The sequence below is a fragment of the Rhinoraja longicauda genome, chromosome 4 (assembly GCF_053455715.1).
Source record: "Rhinoraja longicauda isolate Sanriku21f chromosome 4, sRhiLon1.1, whole genome shotgun sequence".
NCBI classification, from domain to species: Eukaryota; Metazoa; Chordata; class Chondrichthyes; order Rajiformes; family Arhynchobatidae; genus Rhinoraja; species Rhinoraja longicauda.
In genome coordinates this window covers 85,226,598-85,242,432 of record NC_135956.1, presented here as the reverse complement: position 1 = coordinate 85,242,432, position 15,835 = coordinate 85,226,598, and the positions used below count along the sequence as shown (strand labels likewise).

Below are 15,835 nucleotides of genomic sequence, written 5' to 3'. Positions count from 1 at the left end.
GCCCTTCAACTCTCTCAGTTCCTCCCTCACATCCACCCCTCTCCTCTGCAGAAGGAGTAGCTGCTGCAAATCTGTCTGGAGTTGACACAGTTCCCTCTTACCCTGTCTTGCTCTCTGAACACCTTTGGAGACGAAGAACTTCTTGATGTTCTCCTTTGTTGCCTCCCACCAGAGTGTCTGGGAGTCAAAGAGGGGCCTCCCAGTTCTCCAACATGCGTAGTCCCTCTTTAGCTCCTTAACGTTCTCCGGGGTCAACAGCTCCACGTTTAGCTTCCACGTCCCTCTGCCCGCCTTCCGGTCCTCCTGTAGGTGACAGGTGGCCTGAAGGAGGCAGTGGTCAGAGAAGAACACCGGGGCGAGGTCGGTGTGTCTGACCGTGACGGCCCTCGATGTGAAGAGGAAGTCTATCCGGGACTGGGCTGAACCGTTTGGTCCTGACCAGGTGAACCGTGGCTGGACTCCGCCTGCAGGGTCACTGAAGGCGTCGCGCAGCTTTGCATCTTTGACCGTTTCCACCAGGAGTTTGGAGGTGCCGTCCAGTCTGTGGTTGGCACTGCCGGATCGTCCAGCCGCATCGATGATGCAGTTGAAGTCACCGGCCAGAACGAGCGGTCTAGACGTGGCCAGCAGCGGTGGGAGCTGCTGGAGGACGGCCACCCGCTCGCTCCACCTGGGTGAGGCATACACATTAATCAAATGTCCAGCTGTTGTACACCTCAGCTTGTCCCATCTCTCCTGTCCAGAGAGCAGGTAGATTTTTCACTCTCACTAGCATTCTTTAACACACTGTTGAACATTGGGCTACATTTTTGTCTAAATCTGGCAAAGGCATTCATTATATCAGGTGCTTCCCAGTCCATTAGTTGCGTCGGAACAGGCGCGTTTACTGCAGTGGGGCTTCTCGGACTCTTGACAAATGCAACTGTGGAGAGGTCCAGACAAGGCCCACCTACTGACTTGTGGCAGAGAGGCATGTACTGCGGACGATCTCCGCAGAGGCACAGATGTGGCACTGGCTGTGGCAAAGCGATGGCAGAACGTCATCTGACACACGAGCAAATTGCAGTCATATCTATTGTGATGCGTACAGCGTTGTCGTTCCAATTGTACGTGACGAGTTAATAACCGATTCAATCAATTATAAATATTTAAATCTGCAGTGTGGTTACTCACAATCTGCAGTGTGATTACTCATCTAGCAACAAAACATCGGCGAAACCAAACACAGGCTCGGCGATCGCTTCGCTCAACACCTGCGCTCGGTCCACGTTAACCAATCTGATCTCCCGGTGGCTGAGCACTTCAACTCCCCCTCCCATTCCCAGTCTGACCTTTCTGTCATGGGCCTCCTCCAGTGCCATAGTGAGGCCCACCGGAAATTGGAGGAACAGCACCTCATATTTTGCCTGGGCAATTGCAGCCCAGTGGTATGAACATTGACTTCTCCAACTTTAGATAGTTCCTCTGTCCGTCTCTTCCCCTCCCCCTTCCCAGATCTCCCTCTATCTTCCTGTCTCCACCTATATCCTTCCTTTGTCCCGCCCCCCTGACATCAGTCTGAAGAAGGGTCTCGACCCAAAACGTCGCCCATTCCTTCTCTCCTGAGATGTTGCCTGACCTGCTGAGTTACTCCAGCATTTTGTGAATAAGCAACAAAACAGTATTCTTTTATTGAACATTTGAGTCTTCGGTAGCTGATTAAAGCATATTCAGCACCTGTGGGTCATATTCAGAATCATTACCCCATACACCGTTGCCACAGTGTTATATTTTGTTGCCTCGAGCTCTATATTCAAGATAAGGAAGAGAGACAGCACTTTGTGTCGTAGTGCTGTTTTAATAGTTCCATCTATTAAAAATGCTTCGAAAGGCATCTACGGGCTTCTACAGGCTTCTCATTTTGTAACGGTTCATGCTATCTAGAACACAAGACTTGACTACGACATGATGCATGTTACAACCCAGTTTCAATTGTAACAATATGATAATTATCCAAGAATAAAACAAAATATAAATCAGTTGGCAATATAGGCAAGGAAATGGCAGATAACACTTGATCCAAACAAGTATGAGCTTGCTCTTTGGGAGGTCAAACACAGAAAGAAAGCATGCAGTAAATAGCAGGACCCTGATGAGCATTGATTTACAAAGCGATCATGGGTGTAAGCCCATAGTCCTTTGAAAGCTGCAACACAAGTGGACAAAGTGGTAAAGAAGTTCTGCTATTTCCAGACCTGCTATTTCCAGCCAGGGCAATGAGTAGAAAACTAGGCATGTCATGTATAAAATTTGATCAGGCCACACTTCGATTACTGTCTGAAGTTCTGGTCACATCACAGGAAGGATATAGAGGCTTTGGAGAGAGTAGAGGTTCATTAGGATGTTGCCTGGATTATTGATGTCTTTTCCAAGGGTGGAAATGTCAAATACTAGAAACCATGACTTTCAGGGGGGGGGGCAGTTTAAAGAGATTTGAGAGGCATTATTTTTAAACAGTGATGAATACCTTTAATATACTGCCAGGGGAGGTGGTGGAAGCAGATATAGTAGTAACTTTTAAGAGGCATTTAGACAGACTCACGGAACAGGCTAGGGATGGCGAGATCTTGGCCACATCAGGACAGATAGGATTAGTTTCACTCGCCATCATGACTTTCTGCTTCTGTTTTCTGCTGCACAACCGCCAACAGCTGGGCTATCTCGTGCAGATTTCACTCGCGTGGGTACCGGTTGCAAAAAGGTAATTTAGTTTTTTTACGTGGGCAAGTTTGGTGAGATGATCCATGTCCAAGCTGTCGAGTTGTGACTTGAAGAGTGACAAGGTTGCCACAGATAGACTGAAGGGTCTCGACCCAAAACGTCACCCATTCCTTCTCTCCTGAGATGCTGCCTGACCTGCCTTATTACTCCAGCATTTTGTGAAATAAATACCTCAAGGTTGCCACAGACATCATAGGCTCAAGGCCCAGTTCCTGTACTGTACTGCCCAAAGTACTTTGCCCTAAGTGTTCTGTGAGAAATGTCAACACAGCCAAGTTACTAATTACGTGACCGCTCTGTCAAGGTGCAGGGTTCAGTAGACCCACTGACCCATTCATTCCCTTTTTGTTTGGCCTTCCATTCCCCCGCCCGTTGTCCACCTGCCTCCTCCTTGCCCCTCTCATTCCCTGGCTGCTTCACACTCAGTACCTGAAACAAAACTGCTGAAACAAAAACGAAACTGCTCAAGTAAACTCAGCGGGCCGGGCAGCATCCGTGGAGGCAAAGCAGAGGGACGATGCAGTGACAGTGGCCCACCTTCCTCCACAGAAGCTGCCTGACCCGGTGTGTTGTGGCTCCAGACTGGGCCCTCTCTTGCCGCCCCATTATTGACCCACTTGCTCCTTCCCCTCACACTCTCCCCATTTTTCCCCTCACTCTCCCCATTTTCCCCTCACTCTCCCCCTCACACTCTCCCCATTTCCCCCCTCACATTCTCCCCATTTTCCCCCTCACACTCTCCCCATTTTCCCCCTCACACTCTCCCCATTTTCCCCCTCTCTCCCAATTTTTCCCCTCACTCTCCCCATTTTTCCCCTCACACTCTCCCCATTTTCCTCACTCTCCCCATTTCCCCCACTCTCCCAATTTTTCCCCTCACTCTCCCCATTTTCCCCTCACTCTCCCAATTTTTCCCCTCTCTCCCCATTTTTCCCCTCACTCTCCCCATTTTCCCCTCACTCTCCCCATTTTCCCCCTCACTCTCTCCCCATTTTTCCCCTCACTCTCTCCCCATTTTCCCCTCTCTCCCAATTTTTCCCCTCACTCTCCCCATTTTTCCCCACTCTCCCCATTTTCCCCTCACTCTCCCCATTTTCCCCCTCACTCTCCCAATTTTTCCCCTCTCTCTCCCCATTTTCCCCTCACACTCTCCCCATTTTCCCCCTCACTCTCCCCTCACACTCTCTCCATTTTTCCCCTCACTCTCCCCATTTTGCCCCTCAAACTCTCCCCATTTTTCCCTTCACTCTCCCCATTTTCCCTCTCACTCTCCCCATTTCCCCCCCTCACACTCTCCCCATTTTCCCCCTCACTCTCCCCATTTCCCCCTCACTCTCCCCATTTCCCCCTCACACTCTCCCCATTTTTCCCCTCACTCTCCCCATTTCCCCCCTCACTCTCCTCATTTTTCCCCTCACACTCTCCTCATTTTTCCCCTCACTCTCCCCATTTCCCCCCCTCACTCTCTCCCCATTTCCCCCCTCACAATCTCTCCCCATATTTCCCCTCACTTTCCCCATTTCCCCCTCACACTCTCTCCATTTTCCCCCTCACTCTCCCCATTTCCCCCCTCACTCTCCCCATTTTCCCCACTCTCTCCCCATTTCCCCCTCACTCTCCCCATTTCCCCCTCTCCCCATTTCCCCTCACACTCTCCCCATTTTCCCCCTCACACTCTCTCCATTTTCCCCCTCACTCTCCCCATATTTCCCCTCACTCTCTCCCCATATTTCCCCCTCAAACTCTCCTCATATTTCCCCTCACACTCTCCCCATTTTCCCCCTCACTCTCCCCATATTTCCCCTCACTCTCTCCCCATTTCCCCCCTCACACTCTCCCCATTTCCCCCCTCACACTCTCCCCATTTCCCCCCTCACTCTCTCCCCATTTCCCCTCACTCTCCCCATTTCCCCCCACTCTCTCCCCATTTCCCCCTCACACTCTCCCCATTTCCCCCCTCACACTCGCCCCATTTTCCCCCTCACACTCTCCCCATTTCCCCCCACTCTCTCCCCATATTTCCCCCTCAAACTCTCCCCATTTTCCCGCTCACACTCTCCCCATTTTCCCCCTCTCACTCTCCCCATTTCCCCCCTCAAACTCTCCCCATTTTCCCCCTCACTCTCCCCATTTCCCCCTCACACTCTCCCCATTTCCCCCTCACTCTCCCCATTTCCCCCTCACTCTCTCCCCATTTCCCCCTCACACTCTCCCCATTTCCCCCCTCAAACTCTCCCCATTTTCCCCCTCACACTCTCCCCATATTTCCCCCTCACACTCTCCCCATTTCCCCCCTCAAACTCTCCCCATATTTCCCCCCTCACACTCTCCCCATTTCCCCCCTCACACTCTCCCCATTTTCCCCCTCACACTCTCCCCATATTTCCCCCTCACACTCTCCCCATATTTCCCTTCACTCTCCCCATATTTCCCTTCACTCTCCCCATATTTCCCCTCAAACTCTCCCCATTTCCCCCTCACACTCTCCCCATTTCCCCCTCACACTCTCCCCATTTCCCCCTCATACTCTCCCCATTTTCCCCCTCACACTCTCCCCATATTTCCCCCTCACACTCTCCCCATATTTCCCCCTCACACTCTCCCCATTTCCCCCCTCAAACTCTCCCCATATTTCCCCCCTCACACTCTCCCCATTTCCCCCCTCACACTCTCCCCATTTCCCCCCTCACACTCTCCCCATTTCCCCCCTCACACTCTCCCCATTTTCCCCCTCACACTCTCCCCATATTTCCCCCTCACACTCTCCCCATATTTCCCTTCACTCTCCCCATATTTCCCTTCACTCTCCCCATATTTCCCCCTCAAACTCTCCCCATTTCCCCCTCACACTCTCCCCATTTCCCCCTCACACTCTCCCCATTTCCCCCTCATACTCTCCCCATTTTCCCCCTCACACTCTCCCCATATTTCCCCCTCACACTCTCCCCATATTTCCCCCTCACACTCTCCCCATTTCCCCCCTCACTCTCTCCCCATTTCCCCTCACTCTCCCCATTTCCCCCCACTCTCTCCCCATTTCCCCCTCACACTCTCCCCATTTCCCCCCTCACACTCGCCCCATTTTCCCCCTCACACTCTCCCCATTTCCCCCCACTCTCTCCCCATATTTCCCCCTCAAACTCTCCTCATATTTCCCCTCACACTCTCCCCATTTTCCCCCTCACTCTCCCCATATTTCCCCTCACTCTCTCCCCATTTCCCCCCTCACACTCTCCCCATTTCCCCCCTCACACTCTCCCCATTTCCCCCCTCACTCTCTCCCCATTTCCCCTCACTCTCCCCATTTCCCCCACTCTCTCCCCATTTCCCCCTCACACTCTCCCCATTTCCCCCCTCACACTCGCCCCATTTTCCCCCTCACACTCTCCCCATTTCCCCCCACTCTCTCCCCATATTTCCCCCTCAAACTCTCCCCATTTCCCCCCTCACACTCTCCCCATTTTCCCCCTCTCACTCTCCCCATTTTCCCCCTCAAACTCTCCCCATTTTCCCCCTCACTCTCCCCATTTCCCCCTCACACTCTCCCCATTTCCCCCTCACTCTCCCCATTTCCCCCTCACTCTCTCCCCATTTCCCCCTCACACTCTCCCCATTTCCCCCCTCAAACTCTCCCCATTTTCCCCCTCACACTCTCCCCATATTTCCCCCCTCACTCTCCCCATATTTCCCCCTCACACTCTCCCCATTTCCCCCCTCAAACTCTCCCCATATTTCCCCCCTCACACTCTCCCCATATTTCCCCCTCACACTCTCCCCCATATTTCCCTTCACTCTCCCCATATTTCCCTTCACTCTCCCCATATTTCCCCCTCAAACTCTCCCCATTTCCCCCTCACTCTCTCCCCATTTTCCCCCTCACACTCTCCCCATTTCCCCCTCACACAGCTCCCCATTTCCCCCTCACTCTCCCCATATTTCCCCCTCACACTCTCCCCATATTTCCCCCTCACTCTCTCCCCATTTCCCCCTCAAACTCTCCCCATTTCCCCCCTCACTCTCTCCCCATTTTCCCCCTCACACTCTCCCCCCTTTTTTTTCGTTGTCCTGATCTCTTACCTCTTCTGCCAAGCTCTGAAGTCACAAAAACAGTCCGGGTCCAAGTTCGAAACGAAGCGGCAAAGCGAGGCTGCCGGAAGTCGCGCCGTCGTTAAGAGGGGGAGGCGCGCCGTCGTGACGGGGGGGAGGCGCGCCGTCGTGACGGGGGGAGGCGCGCCGTCGTGAAGAGGGGGAGGCGCGCCGTCGTGACGGGGGGGAGGCGCGCCGTCGTGAAGAGGGGGAGGCGCGCCGTCGTGACGGGGGGGAGGCGCGCCGTCGTGACGGGGGGAGGCGCGCGCCGTCGTGACGGGGGGGAGGCGCGCCGTCGTGACGGGGGGGATTCGCGCCGTCGTGAAGAGGGGGAGGCGCGCCGTCGTGAAGAGGGGGAGGCGCGCCGTCGTGACGGGGGGGGAGGCGCGCCGTCGTGACGGGGGGGAGGCGCGCCGTCGTGACGGGGGGGAGGCGCGCCGTCGTGACGGGGGGGAGGCGCGCCGTCGTGAAGAGGGGGAGGCGCGCCGTCGTGAAGAGGGGGAGGCGCGCCGTCGTGAAGAGGGGGAGGCCCGCGCGCTTCCATGATTGACTCCATCTTTGACTAATAGCCACGGACATCAACATTGCGCCAACACCCTCCCGCCGCAGCAACATCAGCAGCAAAGTCCAGCAAGACTCGGTACCAGTGCACAGAAGGATCGACCCCAGCTCTGACAATGTACATTGTGCCAACCAGAGATGGAGCAAGATGAACCACTCCGTTGAAATCGCCCACACTGAAGTGTAGTACGCAACGGAACGCAGCGGAGCCATTTTAGTAAGCAAACCCCGCCTAGTATGCTAGGCCTCTCGCAGTGTTATCAGTGTTGTGGAGGAACAATATGTGTGATGATACCATTAAAACGCAGAATATACCTCATCTATCAATGTTTTTTTTCTTTTTAAACGTTTTCCTCTCTGATTTTATTCTTTCTATACTGTTTCTGCCCATTTTTTCCCTCCCATCCTTCCTCCCCAGCCCCCTCATTTGTGCAGTTTCACTTGTATTGCTCAAACACACATTGCACAAATTTAACTTTATATATATATATATATATATATATATATATATATATGAATGTGTGTGTGTGTGTGTGTGTGTGTGTGTGTGCCTGTGTGTGAGAGGCAAGATAGAGATAAATAGATCTCAAAGTTCCTTCTCATGGATAGACAATAGACAATAGACAATAGACAATAGGTGCAGGAGTAGGCCATTCAGCCCTTCGAGCCAGCACCGCCATTCAATGCGATCATGGCTGATCACTATCAATCAGTACCCCGTTCCTGCCTTCTCCCCATACCCCCTCACTCCGCTATCCTTAAGAGCTCTATCCAGCTCTCTCTTGAAAGCATCCAACGAACTGGCCTCCACTGCCTTCTGAGGCAGAGAATTCCACACCTTCACCACCCTCTGACTGAAAAAGTTCTTCCTCATCTCCGTTCTAAATGGCCTACCCCTTATTCTCAAACTGTGGCCCCTTGTTCTGGACTCCCCCAACATTGGGAACATGTTATCTGCCTCTAATGTGTCCAATCCCCTAATTATCTTATATGTTTCAATAAGATCCCCCCTCATCCTTCTAAATTCCAGTGTATACAAGCCCAATCGCTCCAGCCTTTCAACATACGACAGTCCCGCCATTCCGGGAATTAATCTAGTGAACCTACGCTGCACGCCCTCCATAGCAAGAATATCCTTCCTCAAATTTGGAGACCAAAACTGCACACAGTACTCCAGGTGCGGTCTCACCAGGGCCCGGTACAACTGTAGAAGGACCTCTTTGCCGAATCGCCTTTATGGTTTATGTTTTTGAAACACACAATGCACAAATTTAACTTTATATATATATATATGAATGTGTGCTTGTGTGTGTGAGAGGCAATAGACAATAGACAATAGGTGCAGGAGTAGGCCATTCAGCCCTTCGAGCCAGCACCGCCATTCAATGCGATCATGGCTGATCACTCTCAATCAGTACCCCGTTCCTGCCTTCTCCCCATACCCCCTCACTCCGCTATCCTTAAGAGCTCTATCCAGCTCTCTCTTGAAAGCATCCAACGAACTGGCCTCCACTGCCTTCTGAGGCAGAGAATTCCACACCTTCACCACTCTCTGACTGAAAAAGTTCTTCCTCATCTCCGTTCTAAATGGCTTACCCCTTATTCTTAAACTGTGGCCCCTTGTTCTGGACTCCCCCAACATTGGGAACATGTTTCCTGCCTCTAATGTGTCCAATCCCCTAATTATCTTATATGTTTCAATAAGATCCCCCCTCATCCTTCTAAATTCCAGTGTATACAAGCCCAATCGCTCCAGCCTTTCAACATACGACAGTCCCGCCATTCCGGGAATTAACCTAGTGAACCTACGCTGCACGCCCTCCATAGCAAGAATATCCTTCCTCAAATTTGGAGACCAAAACTGCACACAGTACTCCAGGTGCGGTCTCACCAGGGCCCGGTACAACTGTAGAAGGACCTCTTTGCTCCTATACTCAACTCCTCTTGTTACGAAGGCCAACATTCCATTGGCTTTCTTCACTGCCTGCTGTACCTGCATGCTTCCTTTCATTGACTGATGCACTAGGACACCCAGATCTCGTTGAACTCTCCCTCCTCCTAACTTGACACCATTCAGATAATATTCTGCCTTTCTATTCTTACTTCCAAAGTGAATAACCTCACACTTATCTACATTAAACTGCATCTGCCATGTATCCGCCCACTCACACAACCTGTCCAAGTCACCCTGCAGCCTTATTGCATCTTCCTCACAATTCACACTACCCCCCAGCTTAGTATCATCTGCAAATTTGCTAATGGTACTTTTAATCCCTTCGTCTAAGTCATTAATGTATATCGTAAATAGCTGGGGTCCCAGCACCGAACCTTGCGGTACCCCACTGGTCACTGCCTGCCATTCCGAAAGGGACACATTTATCCCCACTCTTTGCTTTCTGTCTGTCAACCAATTTTCTATCCATGTCAGTACCCTACCCCCAATACCATGTGCCCTAATTTTGCCCACTAATCTCCTATGTGGGACCTTGTCGAAGGCTTTCTGAAAGTCGAGGTACACCACATCCACTGACTCTCCCCTGTCAATTTTCCTAGTTACATCCTCAAAAAATTCCAGTTGATTTGTTAAGCATGATTTCCCCTTCGTAAATCCATGCTGACTCGGAATGATCCCGTTACTGCTATCCAAATGCTCAGCAATTTCGTCTTTTATAATTGACTCCAGCATCTTCCCCACCACTGATGTCAGACTAACTGGTCTATAATTACCCATTTTCTCTCTCCCTCCTTTCTTAAAAAGTGGGATAACATTTGCTATCCTCCAATCCACAGGAACTGATCCTGAATCTATAGAACATTGAAAAATGATCTCCAATGCTTCCACTATTTCTAGAGCCACCTCCTTAAGTACCCTGGGATGCAGACCATCAGGCCCTGGGGATTTATCAGCCTTCAGTCCCATCAGTCTACCCAAAACCATTTCCTGCCTAATGTGGATTTCCTTCAGTTCCTCCATCACCCTAGGTTCTCCGGCCCCTAGAACATTTGGGAGATTGTGTGTATCTTCCTCAGTGAAGACAGATCCAAAGTAACGGTTTAACTCGTCTGCCATTTCTTTGTTCCCCATAATAAATTCCCCTGTTTCTGTCTTCAAGGGACCCACATTTGCCTTGACTATTTTTTCCTCTTCACGTACCTAAAAAAACTTTTGCTATCCTCCTTTATATTATTGGCTAGTTTACCCTCATACCTCATCTTTTCTCCCCGTATTGCCTTTTTAGTTAACTTTTGTTGCTCTTTAAAAGAGTCCCAATCCTCTGTCTTCCCACTCTTCTTTGCTATGTTATACTTCCTCTCCTTAATTTTTATGCTGTCCCTGACTTCCCTTGTCAGCCACAGGTGTCTCTTACTCCCCTTAGAGTCTTTCCACCTCTTTGGAATAAATTGATCCTGCAACCTCTGCATTATTCCCAGGAATACCTGCCATTGCTGTTCTACCGTCTTCCCTGCTAGGGCCTCCTTCCAGTCAATTTTGGCCAGCTCCTGCCTCATGCCTCTGTAATCCCCTTTGCTATACTGTAATACCGACACTTCCGATTTTCCCTTCTGCCTTTCCATTTGCAGAGTAAAACTTATCATGTTGTGATCACTGCCTCCTAATAGCTCTTTTACCTCTAGTCCCCTTATCAGATCAGGATCATTACACAACACTAAATCCAGAATTGCCTTCTCCCTGGTAGGTTCCAGTACAAGCTGTTCTAAGAATCCATCTCGAAGGCACTCTACAAACTCTCTTTCCTGGGGTCCATTTCCAACCTGATTTTCCCAGTCTACCTGCATGTTGAAATCTCCCATAACCACCGTAGCATTACATTTTTGACACGCCAATTTTATCTCCTGATTCAACTTGCACCCTATGTCGAGGCTACTGTTTGGGGGCCTATAGATAACTCCCATTAGGGTCTTTTTACCCTTACAATTTCTCATTTCTATCCATACTGATTCAACATCTCCTGATTCTATGTCACCCCTTGCAAGGGAATGAATATCATTCCTTACCATCAGAGCAACCCCACCCCCTCTGCCCACCTGTCTGTCTTTTCTATACGTTGTGTACCCCTGAATATTCAGTTCCCAGCCCTGGTCCTCTTGTAGCCATGTCTCAGTGATCCCTACAACATCATACTTGCCCATGACTAACTGAGCCTCAAGCTCATCCACTTTATTTTTTATACTACGCGCATTTAAGTACAACACTTTAACTTCTGTATTCACCTCCCCTCTCACATCGGTCACAATTGGCCCTGCCCTTAATTTATTTTCCCCTCTAGAACTTCTGTTCCCATTCTTCCGAGAGTCTTTTGCAATATCTCCTGTATTCCCTTTTTTTACCTCATCTTCATATTCACAATTTGTCAACCCCTCCCCCCAGATAGAGATAAATAGATAAATAGATCTCAAAGTTCCTTCTCATGGATCAGAAGCAACTTTGATTTAAAGCAACGCTCTATTTCTCTCTTTATCTTATTTTTCACATGATGAACATAACCCATAAAGGCAATTCGACCTTTATGGTCTATGTCTATGGTTGAATTAATAATATATATAAAATTCAACCATAGACATAAACCATAAAGGTCGAATCGCCTTTATGGTTTATGTTTTTGAAACTATATATATATATATATATTATATATAGTTTCTTGTGATTTCCTCTAATTATTTCTTTAGCAACCTTTTTCTTTCACTCTCACTCTCGATATATATATCTATCTATATATATATATATATATATAAGAAAATAACTGCAGATGCTGGTACAAATCGAAGGTATTTATTCACAAAATGCTGGGGAAACTCAGCAGGTCAGGCAGCATCTCGGGACTCTCGAGCGGGCGAGGCCTGCGGAATCAGCGATAATTTCCAGGCCCTTTGAAGATATGTATTACGGAAATTAGTTGCTTAAAGCTTAAATAAAGTTTAAGTAAATTGGAATTTTCATTTGCCTCACAACAAGGATGCTGCCTGACCTGTTGAGTTACTCCAGCATTTTGTGTATATATATGTATATATATATATAGATATCATCAGTGATGCACACACTTCTCAGCACATAGTTCTCCCTATCATGATCACTGTTCTCTCACATACATTTCATTAGGGCCTACCCATACACATTCGCAATCAGTGACATCAAACTTATTTCCTGAAATCCTAATATTGTCAATAAAATAACTATGAACACATGTCAAGATATTTTTTCATTCTATATTGGTGAAATAAAATGTAATGCATGCATACCTACACTGATACAGAAGTGCTAGCTTTAGACATGAATAATGTACATTGCTACCATAGCTTAGTTTTGAATTTAACATATAATTGAGGTGGTCGGTGCAAAAAAAGTGCTAACCCTCACTTTTGTGAAAAATGAGTAACATGCATTAACACGATCCTTACCCACTACCCTACAACCTGTAAAAATTTCATATTTAAATTCAAATGTGAATATCTCATAACGACACCTTTGTGGGTTCGCAGTATATTGCACCAACCCCCGTCAATTTTAAATCATTCAAATATTAGAATGAACTTCATAAACAAGGATAACACTTTTTATTTCTGTCATTCATAGTAATTGAAGTGTGCACATGTGCGGGACTCTTGGGCGGGCAAGGCCAGCGGAATCAGCGATAATTTCCAGATGCTTTGAAGATATGTATTACGGAAATTAGTTGCTTAAAGCTTAAATAAAGTTTAAGTAAATTGGAATTTTCATTTGCCTCACAACAATTTAAGCAACTCAATCTCAGAAGTTAAGCAGTGTGACATCGAGATGGAGAAACTATTGAAACCACAACGCTTGGATCTGGATCCCAACTCACCTACTGCAGCAAAGGAATGGAAGCACTGGCTTCGTACACTAAATAACTTCTTTGATGAGTGTGGCGACAATGCACCAGACAAATTCAGGACATTAATAAGTTCTGTCTCTTATGATGTATATGATTACATAGAGGAATGTACAACTTATGATTCTGCTATTGATGTACTAAGCAGACTCTTCGTTAAGACACCCAATGTAATATTTGCTCGACATCTCCTTGCTACTCGTAAACAAAAACCTGGTGAGTCACTTGATGAGTTTTTACAAGAACTTCAAAGACTTAGTAAAGACTGTGCCTTCAAAGCAGTTACAGCTGATCAATATCGACAGGAACTTATTCGAGACTCGTTTATCAATGGTTTGGCATCGCCTTTAATACGACAGAGACTATTAGAAAACCCCCTGACTGTCTCAACTTATAAATAGGAGGGGAGAATGAAATGTGCGCATGTGCGGGACTCTCGGGCGGGCGAGGCCTGCGGAATCAGTGATAATTTCCGGACGCTTTGAAGATATGTATTACAGAAATGAGTTGCTTAAAGCTTAAATAAAGTTTAAGTAAATTGGAATTTTCATTTGCCTCACAACAGTAATATTTACATCATTTTGTGTGCGAGATATACAGGGTTGCACTGTTTCGCATATCAGCTAACCAATGAAAAGATCAGGTCCTGATTTATACCAGCTCTTAACCTTCTCCCCCCCCTTGTCTGAAGAAGGTCCTGAAACATCACCCATCCTTTTTCTCCAGAGATGCTGCCTGACCCGGTGATTTACTCCACCACTGTGTCTATTTGAATTGGATTCATACTTCGGGGCCACGTCAGTCAGCATTGGTCATCTTAGTGGCTATCAAGGGTTTTTAACTAATCAATTCACCAATTCAAATTTTCTTGGCTCTAAGAATAAAGTTAAATGTCTTTTTGCTTCTTGCAATGGGAGATGTAGGCATCGATAAATCAATAGGCCTGATACAGACAGAGTGGATCTCTAGTGCAAATATTCAATAACATCCAAAGTTTAAAGATCACGAAGCAGCAACTTTTCAAGAAATATTTATAAATGTCATCTGTCAACTTATCCAAGAAGTTGAACAAAAATAATTGTTTGCAAACATTTTATATACGAAGAAATCGCAGAGAGTTGTGAACACTGCCCAGCTAGCACATAGAATCTGCTTACTAAAATGGCGCTGAAATTTACCCATGACCTACTACGGTTTTTAGGGTGGAGTGGTCTATCTTGCTCCTCTATTATCTTTGGTGCCAACACCCTCCCCCAGCAGCAAAGTCCTGCAAGACTGGGTGCCAGTGCCGAGAAGGATTTTCATCTTAGGGCTTCATCCTGCCTACTGTCGCAACCCCCTTTGTTGAGAGGCGCAGAGAATAAACAGACAGAAAAAGAACTGGGAAATTATCATAAGTAAGTGATAGGAGTAGAATTAGGTCATTCGACCCATCACGTCTACTCCACCAATCATGGCTGATCTATCTCTCCCTCCGAACCACATTCTCCTGCCTTCTCCCCATAACCTCTGACACCCTAATATACTGCAGAAGCTGGAAATATGCTAGATATTCAGGAAATTGGACAACATAGTGGCAGGAGTTAATGTTGCAGACTTTACATCACAAAAAATCTAATAACATTATTTTCCATTTCTCTGGCACATAGGTACAGAGGGAGATTGGAACTTTCAGCTGTAAAATAAATGAACACGCTTTGTTTAGTTGGCCAGTGGTAAAGAAAGCATATGCCTTCATTTGTCAGGACATTGAGTATAAGAGTTAGGAAGTCGTGATGCAGCTTTATAGGACTTTGGTGAGGCCACATTTGGAGTATTGTATGCAGCTCGTGTCACCCCATTACAGAAAGGATGTAGAAAATTTTGAGAGGTAAACAAGACGTTCACCAGAGTATATCCATCCTGCACTTAAATTCACTACCAATTTCCATCCTGCACTCAAATTCACTTGGACCATCTCCGACATCTCCCTTCCATTTCTTGATCTCACTGTCTCCATCACAGAAGATAGACTATCGACTAATATCTATTATGAACCTACTGACTCCCACAGCTATCTAGACTAAACTTCTTCCTACCCTGCCTCCCGCAAAGACTATCCCCAACTCTCAATTCCTCCGTCTTCGCCGCATCTGCGCCCAAGAAGAGGTGTTCCATACCAGGACAAGAAACTACTAAGAAATCTTCGAAAGCCACAACCTCAGCTTTGCCATAAATCAAGGTTGTCGTTTCTTCAATAGACCTGACAATCAAAAAAGTGTTTAAAATGGAGTGACTAAGGGTGGCCTTGTGGTGCAGCTAATTAGTTCTGCTGCCGCAGAGCTCCTGTGACCAGGTTTGACTTCTGACCTTGGCTGCTGTTTATCCAGATGTTGCACTTTTCCTACATGGGCAAGTGGTTATCACAGACTTACTGGGTTATACAGCTCAGAACATGTCACTTTGGCTCAGCAAATCCACAGCAACTACCAAGCACCCATTTGCTCTAATATTAACACATTTTATCCTTCCCTAAGTGCCCATCAACTACCTGCACACAAGGGGGAAATTTATAGTAG

The 15,835-nt window shown here is 47.7% G+C and overlaps 1 protein-coding gene and 1 long non-coding RNA gene across 4 annotated transcripts in view; one reads left to right on the top strand and one right to left on the bottom strand.

Moving 5' to 3' along the window:
- Positions 1-6,942, bottom strand: part of rbbp8 (retinoblastoma binding protein 8) — a 111,122-nt gene extending 104,180 nt beyond the window's left edge. The window contains exon 1 of one of the 3 annotated variants that reach the window (XM_078398249.1): positions 6,838-6,942. The gene's annotated coding sequence lies outside the window, so the exon portion shown is untranslated. Of the gene's footprint in view, positions 1-2,581; positions 3,360-6,837 lie in introns of those variants that run through there. The other 2 variants (XM_078398248.1, XM_078398250.1) reach the window with 2 other exon arrangements.
- Positions 6,943-7,344: 402 nt separating this feature from the next.
- On the top strand, positions 7,345-13,825 carry LOC144593228 (uncharacterized). The gene is made up of 2 exons (XR_013547223.1): positions 7,345-7,624; positions 13,001-13,825. It is a non-coding gene; the product is annotated as an uncharacterized LOC144593228 (long non-coding RNA).
- The last annotated feature ends 2,010 nt before the right edge of the window (positions 13,826-15,835 follow it).